Genomic DNA, 21,202 nt, shown 5'->3' with positions numbered 1-21,202 from the left:
TTTGAGTAGGGCTCAGATTCCCCAGCTGTGACCCTGGGGATTTTCCTAGCGCTGGGCACCGCCCACCACACTGCCCCACACAGGATGCCGCTGCCAGGTTCGGCGCCTTGGGCTAGGACAGGGTATGCAGGGACAAGGGAAGGTAGGTAGCCTCAAGGTTCCTTTCCACCAACCCTGCTGAGACCTGGGGATCCCATCATCAAGTGGCCACTGACCTCCCCTGAGAGGGCTGGAAAAACTTGCAAAATGGTTCTGACTCACTGTTCTCTAGGCTTTCTGCTGACCTGTGATCATCTGCGTGTCTGTCTGGGTGTGTATAAATGGGTCTGTGTCTGTGGTATTTTTGTCTGTTTTCCCCTCCCCAACTCCAGAATGTAAACACACTGAAGGAAGGGACTTGTCTTGTTCTCCACTGTATCCCAGTGCCCAGCCCAGTGCCTGGGACACAGTAGTTAGTGGATAAGTATTTGTTGACCAACAGACCAGTGACTGGTCTCTCATCATCTGTTTACAGTCTTCCCCCAGACGACATAGAGCTCCACCGATTAGATTTCCTAATTACACTCCTTTTCAGTCTTGCCTCCCTGAGATGAGCCTCGTCAGCATCGTGAATATTTCCAGCAACTCCTCAATCACACATTTATAGCTTTTTTATGGGATACTCCTACAACCTGATTAATGTCTTTATTGCCCTAAGCACTGACAAGTTTCCAGCGACTCGCACATGAAATTCAAAATAAAATTTTACAGCACATGCAATTCAAAATAAAATTTTATTTTTTGGTTTAACATGAAAGTTTATGCTAAAATTTTAAAAAGCAACTTTCTAGATTTTCTGCCTGCAAAATTGTGAATAAGCTCATTACAGCTGAACTTACCCTTCTTTCTCTCTGTTTGCTGGTGCCCTAGGCAACTGTTTGGTTTGTCTATCGGGCATTAGTTATTTTCATATATGAGTAATTCCATTACTAGTTTTTCACAAGCCAGAATGGAGTTCTTGGGAGCGTGGAGACGACAGGGAAGAGTCAATGTCCCATTACCCCACATGTGTTGTTTTTCAGCCTAGGCACTACTGGCTGGACATGGGACTAACCTGCTCATTGCAGGACATTTATCATTTCTGAGTTCCAGGCGCTAAATGCTGCTAGCATCCCCCAGTCATTGTAACAATTAACAACAAAAGGGCCTCCAAAATCTCCCTAAGGGAGCAGTTCTACCTCAGGTCAAGAAGCATCATGCCCAGTGTGGCTGAATGTAGGTTAAAAAAATGTTCTTTGAAAGGTCCTTCCTTACCCTGCATGTCTGGAATGAACACCCCTTTCTGTTCCTCCTCATTGATGGGACCCAGGTTCTATAAGACCATTCCTGGGCAATGGAGCCCACAACTTCTCTCTACTATGAGTAAGAACAGTGTGATTAGCGCCACTCCTTAACATTTTGTCATGTGGCATGACTCTCATTATAACATCACCTTTCATGTTAATTAGCTCTCAGAACATTTCAAAATCTGCATGTGTGTCTCTCTGACTAAGTTATGAGCTCCCGGGGGCAAAAGCCATGTTTTATACCTCTTCACGTAGGAGAGAAGGTTGGTTTTAGGGGTGAAGTGACTCAGGAAGAGGTGTCTAGAAAGCAACTTGGAATTAGGGTCTGAAATCCAAGGGGAGGTTAGAGCTAGACACAGACTCGGGATGCAGCTGCTCACAGGGAGAGCTGAAATTATGGTAGGAGAAGGGATGACATCAGTTCAAGGACATCACTTTGAGAAATTACCACCTTTAGGAGGTGGGAGCAAAATAAAATCCAATAAAGGAAAAGGCAGAATGGTAGGGTTGTGGGAAGTGATGGGATGTTGCTGCATCTCAGAATGTGACAGGGAGGGGACTGGTTATCAGGACCAGAAGGAGGCAGGACTGAGGAGAGCCTGCCCTGTCTGCCAGCTGAGAAGCCGATGGCAACCTTTGGGACTCTCTCAGCAGAGTGGTAAGAATGGACAAGGCTGTGAAGGACTAAGAAGTGGGGAAACTATGGCAGAGAGTGCAGGTTTCGAGAATTGCAGAAGCGAAGAGAAGACGGCAGTCATGTGAAAGGGTGACTTGGCACATAGGAGGCGTTCCTAAATAGATCTGTTTGTATAAATGTGTTCTTGATACAAATATTTATTTTTATAAATATATGTTAATATTATAGGAGAGATGGAAACAGTGTTTGGGGACAGTGGGGGAAGGGGGAAGGGAGAAGCCACATTTACAATGGAGTTCTTAACAACAGAGATTGGCCAGGTCTGGGTAGTAGAGGATGGGTTCCCAGTCCAGGTGGAGGCCTTAGACTTGGAAGGAGAAAGGAAATTCCTGAGAGATGGGAATAAAGGCATGCAGGGAGGGTAAAGAAAAATGGATACTGGGGTGAAAGAATTGCTTCCTTGGCAATTTTACCAGAAACACAAAATGACTCTGGCCCTTCCACATTTATGTATTTAGGTGGCTTCCAGCACCTCCTGAGCCTCATACAGATTGCAGAAATTTCTTTTACTGGATTAAAAAAGGCCTTCCCCTAGCATGTTATAGCTCTAGCCTGGACAAGGGGTTTGACGGCAGGCCCAGAAAAAGGGGGTGACACTACCAAAGTCTCCAGAAAACCAAAATGCCTCCTTCATTCCAAGCACAAAGGTCAGTAATAATCCACAGCCTGAATGCTAAGTGTAGATGAAAAAAAAAAAAGCAACCTTAAACTATACTATGTGCACTCTTCCATTTTACAGCTCTGGCAAAAACAAGCAGGAGACAAATCCCATTTACAAGGACAGCAAAAGCTTGGTCTCCTACCTGACCCAAGCTCTCTCCATGCATCATAAATATTTCTATAGTCATAAATATTACTGATGAGGAAGCAGAAGGCTCTTAATTGTCTCCAAGTCATTTCATGGTGGAGGAAGCTGGGGAAATGCACTGAATAAAAATAAGACAAAGTGAGGGATCTCCCTGGAGGAAATTAAAATCTAATCTATCTCTGATCATGCTATATCTAAAGAACTAACTGAAGATCTTACAGTATGAGAAGCATCCTCTCCCACCAGCTCAGTGTTTTTTTCTCAGGGATGCCAATTCACTTCTGGTTGAGTTCCATGGCAGTTGATATTGTTCATGATGATCCACTATAAGGAAAGAAGGAAGGTAACCAGTATTTATTAAAAATGAATAGCAAGATAATGGCCAAACAAATGGTGGTATGTTCATACAATAGAATACTAATCAGCAATAAAAAAAAAATGGACCACTAATCACATGAGTTTCAAAAACATGCTGAGTGAAAGGAGCCTTACATAAGAGTACAGACTATATCATGAAAAGCAAGTTCACTGCACACTGCTTGTCTGAGTCTGGTAAGACAGAAGAGCCACACATACGAGTTACATGAAATGGGTTTATTCCTTACAGATAAGCAGCAAGGGATAACAGAAGCCTAGGATTCGTTGTGACCCAGTCCCTCAAGGCTCAGAAAACTGCCTGGGGTGGATGAGTTTGACTGTGAATGCCTCACTTGCACTGCAGCTGAAGGCGGCAGCCAGCAGCGTGCTCTGGGTTTTAGACCCAGGGGTACTGTAACACACTGGGCTAGAGTATTGAAGGAATCCTATTTCTGGGTAGTGGGGAACAGGCACAAAGCCCAGGTTGTTCTGGCCAGCTTCCCCTTATCTCAAGATGTTGCATTTCCAGCATATTCTACAGTTATCCTTGAGCACTACAAGCAAGAAAAGGGGAATAACTGGCTCAGTCTGAGGCCACCTGAACAACTGTCCTGCATGTGATCCTACTTATATGACGTATTATAATAAGTACTTTATAGAGGGAAAAAGAATCGGAACAATGGTCACTTCTAGGGTGAAAGAGGAAAGGACTGGGAAGGATCATGAGGGAACGTTCTTTCTTTTTTCCTTTTTACCCAGTCTAGGACATCTTGCTATAGCAGCATGAGGGAACTTTCGGTGGTGATACAAATGTATATATCTCGATGGGTGTTTGGATTACACAGGTGTTTACACTTGTCAAAACTCAGCAAATGTATCCTTAAGATTCATGCATTTCATTGTATCTAAAGTTTACATCAAATGAAAAAGCTAACCAAATACTGAACTCTAGTTTGATATGCATGCTGAAGTATTTAGGGGAAAATGTACTGACACCTGCAATCTACTTTAAAATGAATCACTAAAATAAGATAGATTAATGGGTAGATAGAAGAATGGAGAGATGGATAGATAAGTGAAGAAGCAATTTTAGTAAAATGCTAATGGTAGAATCTGGGTAGTTAGTATGCAGCTATTCATGGTAAAATTCTTTCTACTTTGCTATGTGTTTGAAAATTTTTACAATAAAATGGAAACAAATGAGTGATGTGATTTTTGAAAAATAGCAACCATTTATTGGGTGCCTATGTATACCAAATGCCTTACATACATTTTCCCAATCCTTGTATTTTCCTGATTTTACAGACCAGAAGGTCAACATTCAGAGAGACTAAGTGACTTGCTCAGAGATGCACTGCTGTAAACAGCAAAGCTAGATTTGCTTGGTTTGTTATATGAATAGAATGTGTAATGAGCAAGTCAGGGCATTTGGGATATCCATCACCTTGAGGATTAATCCTTTTTTTATTTTATTTTTATTTTTTTTAAGATGATGTCTCACTCTGTCACCCAGGTTGGGGGTGCAGTGGCGCGATCTTGGCTCACTGCAACCTCCACCTCCCTGATTCAAGCGATTCTGCTGCCTCAGCCTCCCAAGTAGCTGGGATTACAGGTGCATGCCATCACGCCCAGCTAATTTTTGTATTTTTTGTAATAGTGAGACAGGGTTTCACCATGTTGGCCAGGCTGATCTGGAACACCTGACTTCAGGTGATCCGCCCACCTTGGACTCCCAATATACTGGGTTTACAGGTGTGAGCCACCGTGCCTGGCCTAGCATTAATCATTTCTAGGTGTTAAGAACATTTCAAGTCCTCTCTTCTAGCTACGTTCAAGTATTTAATATATAACACATTGTTGCTAATTACTCTCCTCTGTCATGGAACATTGTAACTTATAACTTCTATCTAACGGTATGGTTGTACCCTTTAACCGACCTCTCTTCTTACCCCCTCCCACCCGCATGCCTTTCCTTGCCTCTGGTATCCATCATTCTGCCTTCCACCTGCATGAGATCAACTTTTTTAGCCCCCACATGAGTCAGAACATATGATATCTGTCTTTTTGTGCCTGGCTTATTTCACGTAACATCATGACCTCTAGTTCCATCCATGTTGCTGCAAATGAGAGGATTTCATTCTTTTTTTGGCGGAGTAGTATTCCACTGTGTATATATACCACATTTTCTTTATCCATTCGTCTGCTGATGGACACTTAGGTTGATTCCATATCTATGCTATTGTGAATAGTGCTGCAATAAACATGTTTGTGCAGGTAACCCTCTGATACACTGATTTATTTTCCTTTGGATAAATACCCGGTAATGGAATTGCTGGATCATATGGTAGTTCTACTTTTAGTTTTTTAATTTAATTTAACTTAATTTTTTTTGTACTGACAGGGTCTCCCTATGTTGCCTGGGCTGGTCTCCAACTCCTGGACTCAAGTGATCCTCCCATTTCAGCCTCCCAAAGTGCTGGGATTATAGGCATGATTATAGGCCATCACACCCAGCCCATTTCTAGTTTTTTGAGACATATCAATACTGTTTCTCATAATGACTATACTAATTTACATACCTGCCAACAGTGTATAAGAGTTCTCTTTCCTCCACATCCTCAGCAGCATCTGCTACTTTTTCTAATAATAGCCGTTCTAACTGGGGTAAGATGATATCTCACTGTGGTTTGATTTGCATTTCTCTGATGATTAGTAATGTTGAGCATTTTTTCATATACCTGTTGGCCCCTTGTACATCTTTTGAGAAATGTCTATTCATGTCCTTTGCCTACCTTTTAATGAGATTATTTGTTTTTGTTTTTACTGTTGAGTTGTTTGAGTTCCTTGTGTATTCTGGATATTAGTCTCTTGTTGGATGAATAGCTTGCAAATATGTTCTCCCATTCAACAGGTGGTCTCTTCACTCTGTTGATGGTTTCCTTTGCTGTGCAGAATCTCTTTGGTTTAACGTAGTCCCATTTGTATATTTTGTCTGTGTTTTTGAGGTCTTGGCCATAAAATCTTTGCTAGACCAACATCCTGAAGTGTTTTCCCTGTATTTTCTTCTGATAGTTTTATAATTTGAAGTCTTACATTGAAGTCTTTAATTTTTGTATATGGTGAGAGTTAGGAGTGAAATTTCATTCTTCTGCATATAAATATCCAATTTTCTCAGCATCATTTATTGAAGAGGGTGTCCTTTCCTCAGTGTATATTACTGGCACTTTTGTCAAATATCAGTTGGCTGTAAATACTTGAATGTATTTCTGGATTCTCTGTTCCATTGTCTATGTGTCTCTTTTTATACTAATACCATGCTGTTTTGGTTGTTATAGCCTTGTAATATATTTTGAAGTCAGATACTGTGATGCCTCCAGTTTTGTTCTTTTTGCTCAGGATTGCTTTGGCTATTCAGGCTTTTTTTTTTTTTTTTTTTTTTTTGGTTCCATATGAATTTTAGGATTGTTCATTCTAATTCTGGAAAATTGATGTTGGTATTTTGACAAGAATTGCAGTGAATCTGTAGATTTACTTGAGAAGTATAGTCATTTTAGTGATATTAATTCTTCCAATCCATGCACATGGGATATCTTACCCTTTGTTTGTGTGCTTTTCAATTTCTTTTTTGTTTTTGGCTTTTTTCTCAACTTTTATATACGGGGGTCCGTATGCAGGTTTGTTACAAAGGTATATTGTGTGCTGCTGAGGTTTGGAGTATGATTGAAGCTTGTCACCCAGGTATCAAGCATATTACTCAATACGTAGTTTTTCAGCCTTTGCCTCCCTCCCTCTCTCCCCCATCTAGTAGTCCCCAGTGTCTATTGTTTCCATCTTTATGTCCATGTGTACCCAATGTTTAGCTCCCACTTATAGACAAGAACATGCAGTATTTGATTTTCTCTTTCTGCATTAGTTCACTCAGGATAATGGCCTCCAGCTCCATCCATCTTGCTACAAAAGACATAATTTTGTTATTTCTTCTTCTTCTTCTTCTTTTGTTTACCTCTTTTTTACTTTTTTTTATTTTTAATTTTTGTGATACATAGTAGGCATATATATTTATGGGGTACATAGATATTTTGGTACAGGCATGCAATACATAATAATCACATCATTGAAAATTTGGTATCTGTCCCCTCAAGCATTTATCCTTTGTGTTACAAACAATCCAGTTACACTCTTTTAGTTATTTTCAAGTGTACAAGTAAATTATTATTGACTAATAGTTCCCCTATTGTGCTATCAAATCATTCTTTCTTGTGGCTGTGTAGTATTCCACAGTGTATATGTACCACATTTTCTTTAACCAGTCCACCATTGATGGACATCTGGGTTGATTCCATGTCTTTGCTATTATGAATATGTCTGCAGTGAACATATGCATGCATGTGTCTTTTTGGTAGAACTATTTATTTTCCCTTGGGTATGTACCCAGTAATGAGATTGCTGGATTGAATAATAGTTCTATTTTTAATTCTTTGAGAAATCTCCAAACTTCTTTCCACAGTGACTGAACTAATTTACATTCCTACCAACAGTGTACAAGCATTCCCTTTTCTCTGCAGCACCACCAAAATCTGTTATTTTTTTACTTTTTAATAAAAGCCACTCTGACTGATGTGAGATGGTATATCATTGCGGCTTTGATTTGCATTTCTCTAATGATTAGTGATGATGAGCATTTTTTAATATGTCTGTTGGCCATGTGTATGTCTTCTTTTAAGAAGTGCCTGTTCATGTCCTTTGCCCACTTTTCAGTGGGGTTATTTGCTTTTTGCTTGTTGATTTGTTTAAGTTCCCATTAGATTCTGGATATTAGATTTTTGTTGGGTGCATAGTTTGCAAATAATTTCTCCTATTTTGTAGGTTGTCTGTTTACTCTGTTGAAAGTTTCTTTTGCTGTGCAGATGCTCTTTAACTAGGTCCCACTTATCAATTTTTGTTTTTTGTTGCGATTGCTTTTGAGGACTTAGCCATACATTATTTGCCAAGACCAGTGTTGAGAAGGATATTTCCCAGGTTTCCTTCTAGGATTTTTATAGTTTGAGGTCTCACATTTAAGTCTTTAATCCATCATAAGTTAATTTTTGTATATGGTGATGGGTAGAGGTCCAGTTTCATTCTTTGCATATGGATAGCCAGTTATCCCAAAACCATTTATTGAATAGGGAGTCCTTTCACCATTGCTTATTTTTGTTGACTTTGTTGAAGAGCTGATGGCTGTAGGTGTGCAGCTTTATTTCTGGGTTCTCTATTCTGTTCCATTGGTCTATGTGTCTGTTTTCGTATCAGTACCATGCTGTTTTGGTTACTGTAGCCTTGTAGTATATTACCTTGAAGTCAGGTAATATGATGCCTCTGGCTTTGTTCCTTTTGCTTTGGATTGCTTTGGCTATTCAGGCTCTTTTTTTGGTTCCATGTGAATGTTAGAATACTTTTTTCTAATTCTGTGAAAAATGATATTGGTAGTTTGATAGGAATGGTGTTGAATCTATAAATTGCTTTGGGCACTATGACCATTTTAATGATCTTGATTCTTCCAATCCATGAGCATGAAATGTTTTTGTATTTGTTTGTATCATCTCTGATTTCTTTCAGCAGTGTTTAATAGCTCTCTTTGTAAAGATCTTTCACCTCCTTGGCTAGATATATTTTGGTGTATTTTTTGTGGCTATTGTAAATGGGATTGCATTCTTGATTTGGCTCTTAGCTTAAACATTATTGGTATATAGAGTACTACTGATTTTTAGGCCAGGTGCAGTGGCTCATGCCTGTAATCTCAGCACTTCAGGAGGCCAAGATGGGTGAATCACTTGATGTCGGGAGTTTGAGACCAGCTTGACCAACATGGCGAAACCCTGTCTCTACAAAAAATACAAAAATTAGCTGGGCATGGTGGTGGGCACCTTTAATCTCAGTTTCTCAGGAGGCTGAGGCAGGAGGATCACCTGAACCTGGGGGGCAGAAGTTGCAGTAAGCCAAGATCACACCACTGCACTCCAGCCTGGGTGACAGAGTGAGACTCCATCAAAAAAATAATAATAATACTGATTTTTTTTGTACATTGATTTAAAGTATCCTAAAACTTTACTGAAGAGGTTTATTAGTTCTAGGAGCCTTTTGGTGGAGCCTTTAGGGTTTTCTAGGTATAAGATCATATCATCGGTAAAGAGAGATGGGTTGGATTTCTTTTCCTAGTTGGATGCCTTTTATTTCTTTCTCTTGCCTGATTGGTCTGGTTAGGACTTTCAGTACTATGTGGTGACAGTGGGCATCTTTGTCTTGTTCCAGTTCTCAAGGGGAATGCTTCCAGCTTTTGTGCATTCAGTATGATGTTGGCCATGGCTTTGTCATAAATGGCTCTTATTATCTTGTGGTGTGTTCCTTCAGTGCCTAGTTTGTTGAGAGTTTTTATCATAAAAGGGTGCTGGATCTTATCAAAAGCTTTTTGTGTCCATTGAGATGATCATATGGTTTTTGTTTTTAATTCTGTTTATGTGGTGGATCACATTTATTGATTTGTGTATATTGAACCAAACTTGCATCCCAGGAATAAAACCTATTTGATTGTGGTGAATTAACTTTTTGATGTGCTGCTGGATTCGGTTTGCTAGTATTTTGTTAAGGATTTTTGAATCTATGTTCATCAGGGATATTGGCCTGTAGTTTTATTTTCTCATTGTGTCATTGCCAGATTTTGGTATCAGGATGATAGAATGAGTTAGGGAGGAGTCCCTCCTCCTTGATTTTTTGGAATAGTTTCTGTAGGATTGGTACCAGCTCTTCTTTGTATGTCTGGTAGAATTCAGCTGTGAATCCATCTGGTGCAGGGCTTTTTTTGGTTGGTAGGTTTTTTTATTACTGCTTCAATTTTGGAACTCAATATCGGCCTGTTCCAGTTTCTTCCTGGTTCAATCTTGGGAGGTTGTGTATTTCCAGGAATTTATTCATTTCTTCTATATTTTCTAGATTGTTTGCATAGAGGTGTTCAAATAGTCTCTGAAGATCTTTTGTATTTCTGTGGGATTGGTTGTAATGTCATCTTTGTAATTTCTGATTTTGCTTATTTGAATCTCGTCTCTTTTTTTTCATTGTTAATCTAGCTGGTGGTCTATCAATCTTGTTTATCCTTTCAAAAAACAAACTTTTGGTTTTGTTGGTCCTTTGTATGAATTTTTTTCACCTCGGTTTCATTCAGTTCTGCTCTGATTTAGTTCTGTCTTTTCTTCTGTTTGATTTGGGGTTAGTTTGTTCTTGTTTTCTAGTTCCTCTAGGTATAATATTAGACTGTTAACCTGAGATCTTTCTAACTTCTTGATGTAGTCATTTAGTGCTATAAACTTTCCTTTTAACACTACTTTTACTGCATCTCAGTGACTTTGGTGTGTTATGTCTCTGTTTTTATTAATTTCCAAGGATTTTTTTATTTCTGCCTTGATTTCAGTATCTGTCATTCAGGAGTAAGTTGTTTAATTTCCATGTGATTGTGTGGTTCTGAGATATCTTCTTGGTATTGATTTCTATTTTTATTCTACCATGATTTGAAAGTATGCTCGGTATGATTTACATTTCTTAAAATTTATTGAGACTTGCTTTATGGCTGACCATGTGGTCAGTCTTAGAGTATGGGTGATGTGCATATGAGAAGAATGTATATTCTGTGGTTGTTGGTGGAGTATTCTATAGATGTCTGTTAGGTCCAATTGATCAAGAGTTGAGTTTAAATCCAGAATTTCTTTGTTAGTTTTCTACTTCAGTGATCTGTCTAATACTGTCAGTGGGGTGTAGAAGTTCCCCACCATTATTATCTGACTGTCTAAGTCTTTTTGTAGGTTTAGAAGTACTTGTTTTATGAATCTGGGTGCTCCAATGTTGGGTGCATATACACTGAGGATAGTTAAATTTTCTTGTTGCATTAAACTTTTTATCATTATGTAATGCGCTTCTTTGTCTCTTTAACTGTTGTTGATTTAAAGTCTGTTTTATATGATATAAGAATAGTGACCCCTGTTATTTTTTGTTTTCTGTTTGCATGATAGATCCCTTTACTTTGATCCTGCCAGTGTCATTACATGTGAGACACCCTCTTGAAAACAGCAGACAGTTGAGTCTTATTTTTTTATCCAACTTGCCACTCTGTGCCTTTTAAGTGGGGTGTTTAGACCATTTACATTCAATATTAATATTGATATTTGAGGTTTTGATCCTGTCATCATGCTGTTAGCTGTTGTTTGGTAAACTTGATTGTGTAGTTAATTGCTTTATAGGGTCTATGGGCTATGTATTTAAGTGTGCTTTGTGGTAGTAGGTATCATTCTTTCATTTCCTTGTTTAGAACTCCCTTAAAGACCTAAAATTCCGTTAATGTTTGCTTCTCTGGAAAAGATTTTATTTCTCCTTTGCTTATGAAGCTTAGATTGGCAGAATATAAAATTCTTGATGGGAATTTCTTTTCTTTAAGGATGCTGAAGATAGTCCCCCAATTTCTTTTGACTTGCAAGGTTTCTGCTGAGAAGTTCGCTGTTAGCCTGTTAGCATTCCCTTTTGTACATGATCTGCCCCTTCTCTATAGTTGTCTTTAAGGTATTTTTTTTTTTTTTTTTTTTTTTTTTTTTTGGAGACAGAGTCTCACTCTGTCACCCAGGCTGGAGTGCAGTGGCACTATCTTGGCTCACTGCAAGCTCTGCCTCCCAGGTTCACACCATTCTCCTCCCTCAGCCTTCCGAGTAGCTGGGACTACAGGCGCCTGCCACCACGCCTGGCTAATTTTTTGTATTTTTAGTAGTGATGGGGTTTCACCGTGTTACCCAGGATGGTCTCGATATCCTGACCTCGTGATCTGCCTGCCTCAGCCTCCCAAAGTGCTGGGCTTACAGGCTTGAGCCACCACGCCTGGCCTAAGGTATTTTTCTTTCACATTGGAAGGTACAATGACTATGTGTCTTAGGGATGGTCATCTTGCATAGTATTTCACAAGGGTTCTTGGAATTTCTTGAAGTTCATGTCAACCTCTCTAGCAAGGTTGGGGAGGGAAATTTTCACGGACCGTATCCTCAAACATTTTCTGAGTTGCTTATTCTCTCTTTTTCTCTCTCAGAAATGCCAATGAGTTGTAGGTTTGGTCTCTTTACATAATCTGACGTTTCTCAGTTGTTTTGTTCATTTTGTAAAAGTATTTTTACTTTATTTTTGTCTGACTGGGTTGATCCAAAGCACTGGTCCTCAAGCTCTGAGATTCTTTCCTCAGCTTGGTCTAATCTGTTGTTCATGCCTCTAGCTGAATTTTGAAATTCCTGTAGTGAATTTTTCTATTCCAGAAGTTCAGTTTGGTTCTTTCTTAAAATGGCTATTTCAACTCTTGTATCACTTTATTGGCTTCATTGGATTGGGTTTCAACTTTCTCCTGAGTACCACTGAGTTTCTTTGCCATCCAGGTTCTGAATTCTGTATCTGTCAATTCAGCCACATTTCAGTCTGGTTAGGGTTCATTGCTGGGGAGCCAGTGCAACCATTTGGAGGTAAGGAAACACTCCTTCTTCTTGATTGCTGGAGTTCTTGTGTTGATTTTTCCTTATCTGAGAGAGCTGGTGTTTATCCTTTTGAAGTTGCTGTTATTTGGATGGGGCTTTTTGTTTTTATATGCTTTTGTTCTCTTGAGGCTTTGACTGTGGTGTGTATTGTGTATAGTTGATTGGCTTCATTTCTGGGTGTTTTCAGAGGGCCAAGGCTCTGTATGGGTTATTGAGTTGTGACTAGATTCCTGTACTGGGTTTCACAGTCAATGTGTGCTAAAGGAATTTTTGATTGGTGGTATAATTCAGGCTGCATTCCAGTAGATGGAGCTTAAGAGTAAGGGCCAGCAAATAGGCTGTCACTCAGCTATGTGCCTCTTTTATATTTCAGGGCATTCACAGCAGTACTTTGTGGAGGGAGAGATGTCAGGCGTGAGAGACGACCCCAAGTTTGCTCCTAGGCCTTGGAGGAGCACCCTCTAATCATTGGCATCATGCCTGCATTTCCTTAGCCCCAAGAGGGCCCCTGGGAGGCTACACTCCCACCTCCCTTGGGTGGCCAGAATCAATGGTTAGGTTGTCAGGAGACCCACAGCTCCCCCGAGATCCACTGGTCCTCTGTGTTTGACATAGTCAGAGTGGGTTATGGAGTATGTCTGCGGATGGTCTGTAGATGCAGTGGGTCAAGATTGGAGGATCCTCAGGGCAGTGTTGTCATGGGTGCACAGCTGGTGCAGCACCCATGACTCATGACTGGGGGGTTTTGCTCAGCAGAAAACTGTGGGGACTACCCAGCTTGTGCTCGCCTGACTGAATCTCCTTCCGGTGTCTGCCCCCATAGCAGGCCCAAACAGCTAGTTTTGTTCCAAGCCTTCTGTGCCCAGATTGCTGGGCTGTTAGGTGTTCTGGGCTGAGGGGCTCCCTTGGGCAGAGGCTGTGGGCTGTTAAACAGGGTACACCCTTCCCAGACTGATTTTTGTGGAGGGAGGCATGCCCAAATCCCATACTAGTACATGAACCTGCACCTCACTCTTCTGAGGTGTTCTGAGAGTGGGGGCTCCTCACCTGCTTGAGCTCAGGCCACAGATCTGAGCTCGATACCCCTGAGCTATGTGCTCAAACCCTGGGGAGTTGGGACCTGCCCCATGGCTTTGTCCTTTGGCCCCTTGGGGTTGAGTACTGGCTATGCTGAGGAATGGGGGAGGCTGAATCTTTCCCAGGCCACCAGCAAATCAATCAGGTGGGGCAGTGGAGGGTGTGCTGTGTGCACGCTCTTGCACAAGCAGCCAGGCAGGGGCCTTAGGAGCAGCCAGTGGATAGGGGGGTGTGCAGATCAGATGCACCCTAGTACTGCAGGAAAGACAGCTCTGCTCTCTCCCAGCCTGGCAGTCAGCAAGGGCTAGAGTCACTCAGAGCAAAATGGAGAGCCTTGGAGGATGGACACCTATGGTAACATTTTGCTGCGGTTGTCCCCCATGCAAAACCTTTTGGGCTTAGCACAGGTTCAAGTTCTGCCTCTGCCTACTTTCCAGGCAGTTCCCCTGCAAATTAAAATGTCTTTGGGGTCATGGGATCTCTTGTAGCTGAATCTCTTCCTTAGGACCTGCTTAGGGCCAGGAGCTGGTCCTGGTGCTCAGCAACTCTATGAAGTATTCCCAGCTTCCACCCTGTTCAACCTTAGTGTCTGTGTTGCCTCTCTATTGACTTTCTGTATTTTCTCTCAAAAGATCTGTTGGAAATGTGTTGGATTAGTCAATTTTTGGTTTCTCTCAGTGGGAGAGGCATTTCCTGGCTGCATCTAGTCAGCTATCTTGTTCTTCTCAATCCTTTTCAATTTCTTTCATCAGTATTTTGTAGTTTTCCTCATAGAGATCTTTCGCTTTCTTGGTTAAATGTATTTCTAGGTATTTTTTTAAATTTATTTTTGTAGCTATCATGAATAGAATTGCCTTCTTGATTTCTTCCTTGGCTAGTTCATTAATGTTGTATAGAAATGCTGCTGATTCTTGTGTGTTGATTTTGTATCCTGCAACTTTACTGAATTTATTTATCATATCTAAGAGTTTTTTGATGGAGTCTTTATGTTTTTCTAGGTATAAGATCATATCTTTAGAAAAGAAGGACAGTTTGACTTCGCTCTTCCAATTTGGGTGTCTTTTATTTCTTTCTCTTGCCTGATTGCTCTGGCTAGGACTTTCACTCCTATGCTGAATAGGAGTGGTGAGAGTGGGCATCTTCGTCTTGTTCCAGTTCCTAGAGGAAAGGCCTTCAGCTTTTCCCCATTCTGTATAATGTTAGCTGTGAGTTTGTCATATATGGCCTTTAATTTGTTGCGGCATGTTCCTTCTGTGCCTATTTTGTTGAGAGCTTTTATCATGAAAGGATGTTGAATTTTTATCAAATGCTTTTTCTGCATCTATTGAGATGATCATATGGTTTTTGTCCTTCACTCTGTTGATGTGATGTATCACATTTATTGATTTGCATTTATTGAACCATACTTGCATGCCTGGGATAAAACCCACTTTGTTATAGTGGGTTTTTAAAATGCGCTTTTGGATTCAATTTGCTAATGTTTTGTTGAGGATTTTTGCATCTGTATTCATCAGATATATTGGCTCAGAGTGTCCTTTCTTTCTTTTATTTTGTTTCATCTTTGTCTGGTTTTGGTAACAGGGTAATGCTGGATTCATAGAATTAGTTGGGAGAGGCTTCTCCTTTTCAATTTTCTGAAATAGTTTGGAGAATTGGTGTTAATTTCTTTTCTAAAGTTTAGTAGAATTCAGCAGTGAAGTCATTCAGTCCAGGGCTTTTTCTTTTGTTGAGAGAGTTTTGATTACTGCTTTGACTTCATTACTTGTTATTAATCTTTTCAGGATTTTCTATTTCTTCCTGTTAAAGCAAACTATAGCCTGAGGAGGACTCCATACTTCTGTATTTCAGTCCTTATGGTTGAACTGTAACCTAGCTTAATAGGCAGACAAGATCGAAAACCTAACTTAGGAGTATGAGCCTGGAACAATAGCTGAGTCTTGGCCAATCCCAGTGGCCATATTTCAACCACTCATAGACTGCTAAGTGTTCATACTGTGTTCAAATAAGGCAAACACCAATCTTTAACCAATCCAGGTGTTTCTGTACCTCACTTCCAATTTCTGTACGTCATTTCCCTTTTAGTGTCTGTAAGGTTTTTTTGTTTTTTTGTTTGTTTTTTTGTTTGTTTGAGACATAGTCTCGCTCTGTTGCCCAGGCTGGAGTGCAGTGGCACAATCTCAGCTCACTGCAACCTCCGCCTCCTGGGTTCAAGTGATTCTCCTGCCTCAGCCTCCTGAGTAGCTGGGATTACAGGTGCCCACCACCACGCCCAGCTAATTTTTTTTTTTATATTTAGTAGAGATGGGGTTTCACCATGTTGGTCAGGCTGGTCTCAATCTCCTGACCTCAAATGATCCTCCCACCTTGGCCTCCCAAAATGCTAGGATTACAGGCACGAGCCACTGTGTCTGCTCTGTCTATAAATTTGTTCTGACCACAAGGCATCCCTGGAGTCTCCTGAATCTGCTGTGATTATGGAGGCTGCCTCATTTGCAAATCGTTCATTGTTCAATTAAACTCCTTTAAATTTAATTTGGCTGAAGTTTCTCTTTTAATATTTCTGATTCAATCACGGTAGGCTATATGTGTCCCAGGAATATGTCCATTTACTCTCGCTTTTCCAGTTTGATAGTGTATCATTATTCATAAAGTCTCTGATTATCTTTTGTATTTCTGTCTTATCAGTTGTAATGTCTTCTTTTTCATTTCTGATTTTGTTTATTTGGGTCTTCTGTCTTTTTTCTCGGTTAGTCCAGCAAGTGATTTATCAATTTTGTTTATATTTTAAAAAACACAACTTTTGTTTCATTGATCCTTTGGTGTTTTGGGTTTTTTTTTTTCTTTTTAGTCTCTATTGTGTTTAGTTCTGCTTTGATCTTTATTATTTATTTCCTTCTGCTAATTTTGGATTTGGTTTGTCCTTGCTTTTCTAGTTCCTTGAGGTGCATCATAAAATTGTTTATTTGAAATCTTTCTACTTATTTGCTGTAGGCACCTATTTGCTATGAACTTCCCTCTTAGCATTGCTTTTGCTGTATCCCACAGGTTTTGGTATATTGTGTGTGTTTCTATTTTCATTTGTTTCAAGAAATTTTTTTATTTCTTGCCTGGCCCAGTTGTCATTCAGGGGCATATTGTTTAATTTCCATGTATTTGTTCAGTTTCCAAAGTTCCTCTTGTTATTAATTTCTACTTTTATTCCACTGTGGTCTGAGAAGACACTTCATATAATTTTAATGTTTAAAAATTTTTCGATACTTGTTTTGTGTCTTAATATATCATGTATCCTGAAAGAATGTTCTGTGTGCTGATGAGAAGAATACGTAGTCTGTAGCTATTGGGGGAAATGTTCTGTAAATATCTGGCAGTCCATTTGGTCTAGTATGTAGTTTAAATTATTTTTTTTCCTGTTAATTGTCTGTCTAGATTATCTGTTTAATGCTGAGAATGAAGTGTTGAAATCCCCAACTATCATTGTATTGGAATCTATCTCTCCCTTTAAATCTAATGTTTGCTTTTATATCTGGGTGCTCCAGTGTTGGGTGCATATATGTTTAGAATTGTTATATATCTTCTTGCTTAACTGATCCCTTTATTATTATATAGTGATCTTCTTTGTCTTTATTGACTGTTTTTGACTTAAAGTCTGTTTTATCTGATATAAGTATAGCTACTTCTGCTCGCTTTTGGTTTCCATTTGTATAGGATATCTTTTTTCATTCCTTTACTTTTAGTCTACATGTGTCTATGTGTGAGATGAATTTCTTTTAGGCAGCATTTAGTTGGGTCATGTTTTTTTCTCCATTCAGTTAGTCTATATCTTTTCAGTGGAAAGTTTAATTCATTTACATTCAAGGTTATTATTGATATGTGGGGACTTATTTCTGTCATTTTATTAATATATTTCTGGTTATTTTTTGTATCCTTTGTTCCTTTATTTCTCTTTTATTGTTTATCACTGTGGTTTGGTGGTTTTCCATAGTGATAATGTTAGAGTATTTTTCTTGTTTTTGAGTTTACTCTATCTGTGGGTTTTATATCTGTATGTGTTTTCATGATGGTAGATATATTTCTTTCACTACTGAGTGCAGAATTTCTTAAGCATTTCTTGTATGACTGATCTAGTTGTGATGAATTCCCTAAACTTTTGCTTGTCTGGGAAAGACTTTATTTCTCCTTCACTAATGAAGGATAACTGTGCTGGTTATAGTATCCTTCACTGACCATTTTTTTTTCTTTCAGCACTTTAAATATATCATCCCATTCTCTCCTGGACTGTAAGGTTTTTGCCAAAAATCTGCTGTTAGTCTGATGGGAGTTCCTTTATAAGTGACTGCCGAGACCAGCTCGGTTGGGGAGACCCTAACTCAGCAGCGCCAGAGGAATTACAGAAACACACACAGAAATATAGAGGTGTGGAGTGGGAAACCAGGGGTCTCACAGCCTTCAGAGATGAGAGCCTCAAACAGAGATTTACCCACATATTTATTAACAGAAAGCCAGTGATTAGCATTGTTTCTATAGATTATAGGTGAACTAAAAGTATTCCTTATGGGAAACAAAGGGATGGGCCGAAATAAAGGGATGGGTTTGGCTAGTTGTCTGCAGCAGGAGCATGTCCTTAAGGCACAGATCGCTCATGCTATTGTTTGTGGTTTAAGAACACCTTTAAGTGGTTTTCTGCCCTGGGTGGGCCAGGTGTTCCTTGCCCTCATTTCGGTAAACCCACACCCTTCCAGTGTGGACGTCATGGCCATCATGAAGATGTCACAGTGCTGCAGAGATTTTGTTTATGGCCAGTTTTGGGGCCAGTTTATGGCCAGATTTTGGGGGGCCTGTTCCCAACAAGTGACTAGATGCTTTTGCTGTTTTTAGAATTGTCTTTGACTTTTGACAGTTTAACTGTAATGTGCTGTGGAGAATACCTTTTTGCATTGTATCTATTTGGGAATTTTTCAGCCTCTTGTATCTGGATGTTTAGCTTTCTTGCTAGACTTGGACAGTTTTCATCTATTATTTTGTTAAATAACTTTCATTTTGTTTTCACCTTCTAGGACTCTGAAATTTTGAATATTTGGTCACCTTATGGTGTCCTATATATCACATAAGCTTTGCTCATGTTTTAAAATTCTTTTTTCTTTATTTTTGTCTGACTGGTTTATTTCAAAAGACCTGTCTTCAAATTTGAAGCTCTTTTCTTCTCCTTGATGTAGTCTATTGTTGAAGTTTTCAACTGTAGTTTCTATTTCATTCAATGAATTCTGTAGTTTCATAATTTCTGGTTGATTCTTTTTATGATAACTATCTCTTTGGTAAATTTCTCATTCATACCTTGAATTGTTTTTCTGATTTCTTTGTATTTTTCAGGATTCTCTTGTATCTCACTGAGCCTCTTTAAAAATCAATATTTTGAATTCTTTTTTTAGGATTTTATAAATTTCTTTTTTTACTTAGATATGTTACTGGAGAATTATTATGTTCCTTTGGAAGTGTCATACTTTCTTGCTGTTTCATGTTTCCTGTGTACTTATATTGACATCTGTGCATTTGGTGTAACAGTTGCTTCTTCCAGTTTTTGAATTTGCTTTCATAGGGGAGGACTTTTTCCTGAAGATGTATCTATGGTATTGTTTGTGTAGGAAACTTTGGCCTTGATTCTGGGTGTGTACAGTAATGTAGTCTTTGTATGATTTCTATGGCTATAGGCAATGTTAGTGATGTCTGTGATTTCTTCAGTGGCTTAGGATGAGGTCATTAGTGGAGGCTGTGGTGAAGTATTGCTGGGGACTGGGACACCAGGTGGGCCAGTCTTTGGGACCTAATGGTGACAGTGGTAGGCTGAGTGTGTCTGTCCTTAAGCCTGAGGGTGGCATATGCTGGCACCAGTGTTAGCAGGTCCAAGCATGCTGATTCTTGGGCTTCCAGGTGGCTTGTTCATATGCTGGTGGCAGTGGTTGGCTGGCAGGTGGGCAGCTTCTCAGGAACCTGGACAGTAGGCATGTTGTGAGTGATGGCAGTGGCAGTGGTGAGACAATTCTCTGGGTCCCAAGCAGTATGCAGTGGTGTTGGCAGTGGCTGCAATGGGCTGGGCCGTCTAGTCTCCAGGTCTGCAGGTGTTGTGTGCAAGTAGGTGCCAGCTGCGGTGGTAGTGGAAGGGTGGGTGGGGCCGACCTCAGGCCCCCAGGAGGAGTTTTCAGGTGCTGACACTAGTGGACTGGGCTGGATGAACCTCAGGCCCACAGACTATATGCTCTGGCATGGATTAGGGGAAAGCCAGCCTGAGCAGGCTTGTAGTCAGCTCCCCACAACAATGGTGCATACTGGCACTGGCTGTGGTAGGCAGAAACAGAGTGATCCCCAGGCCCCCAGCAGAATGCTTAGGGTTGTGGCAGCAGCAACTGCATTATGGCCCTGCTCCTAGAGAGGGTGAAGTTGCTTTCAGTGGCAGCAGTTATATGTAGGTGAGCTTGGTTTATGCTTCAGACCTAATGGCAGCAGCCCTTTCACTCACACTGTAGCCCCAGCAGCATAGTAACAACAGCTATGTGCAGAGGATTCTGTCTGGGTGTGTGAAAATGTGCAGTGGCTCTGCTTCTGGAGGGAGTGGGGTTAGTGGCCTGCACTTCAGCCTCAGTGGCAGCAGCTAGCTGTGGTGGTAGCTGCAGGTGGGGAATCTCAGTGGGCGCCAGGGCCATGGAGATGCAGGCACTGCTGGGTCCCAGGGAGAGTGCCGTTCGCATGGTGTTGGGCTCTCAAAATAGCACCTTGCACAGGAGCTGCTGATGCCTTGGGGATGTGTGGGATCCAGTGTGAACTCCCTCTCTGGGGCAGTACCATTGTGTGGTCTCCAGGAAGCTCTCTGTTTTCGTCTCAGGGCCCCTGTGGGTCAGGGGCTCTACCATGGCTAGGACTGCAGGAGTCCTCGGTGAGAATGTGGACCACGAGGCATCTCTCACTTCCCTTTTCCCCACAATGGGGAGTCTCTACAGACTCCTAGCTGGTCCTGGCTGAGTAGGCTGCCTTGCTTCCCTTTTATTCCTTGCCTTAGGTGTTTCCTGACACTTCTCCAATGAATTCCAGTGTTCTTTTTTGGATGACCTATTTGAAATGTGACTATCTACTCACTATTTAGGTTCTTCTTTGTGGAGGAGGCAAGTACCAGCCGTCTTTAAGCCCCTCTGACTTGAACTTTTGAGAACCAGAATCTTCCTAGAGGCTTTAAGTACATGATGAGATGGTATCTGAGGAAGATGAATCTGTTTATTTGCAGTAGTGGAAGAAAACAGTGGCATAAGTAATCACAAATAGCAGATTATTATAAAACGATGTAGCAGGTGCTATAATATCCTCAATCTGTTGTTTTCAAGCTATGAGTTTCAGAATGCTAAGGCTCCTGGGAAAGGCCTTG

The 21,202-nt window shown here is 40.4% G+C and overlaps 1 protein-coding gene across 1 annotated transcript in view; it reads left to right on the top strand.

Moving 5' to 3' along the window:
• Positions 1 to 21,202, top strand: part of GSTM2 (glutathione S-transferase mu 2) — a 1,178,915-nt gene that overhangs the window by 911,373 nt on the left and 246,340 nt on the right. The gene's annotated exons all lie outside the window — the stretch shown is intronic.

This window comes from Gorilla gorilla, chromosome 1, assembly GCF_029281585.2.
Source record: "Gorilla gorilla gorilla isolate KB3781 chromosome 1, NHGRI_mGorGor1-v2.1_pri, whole genome shotgun sequence".
NCBI lineage: Eukaryota > Metazoa > Chordata > Mammalia > Primates > Hominidae > Gorilla > Gorilla gorilla.
Note: the sequence above shows the minus strand (reverse complement) of the source record. Positions and strands in the feature narration are given on the sequence as shown.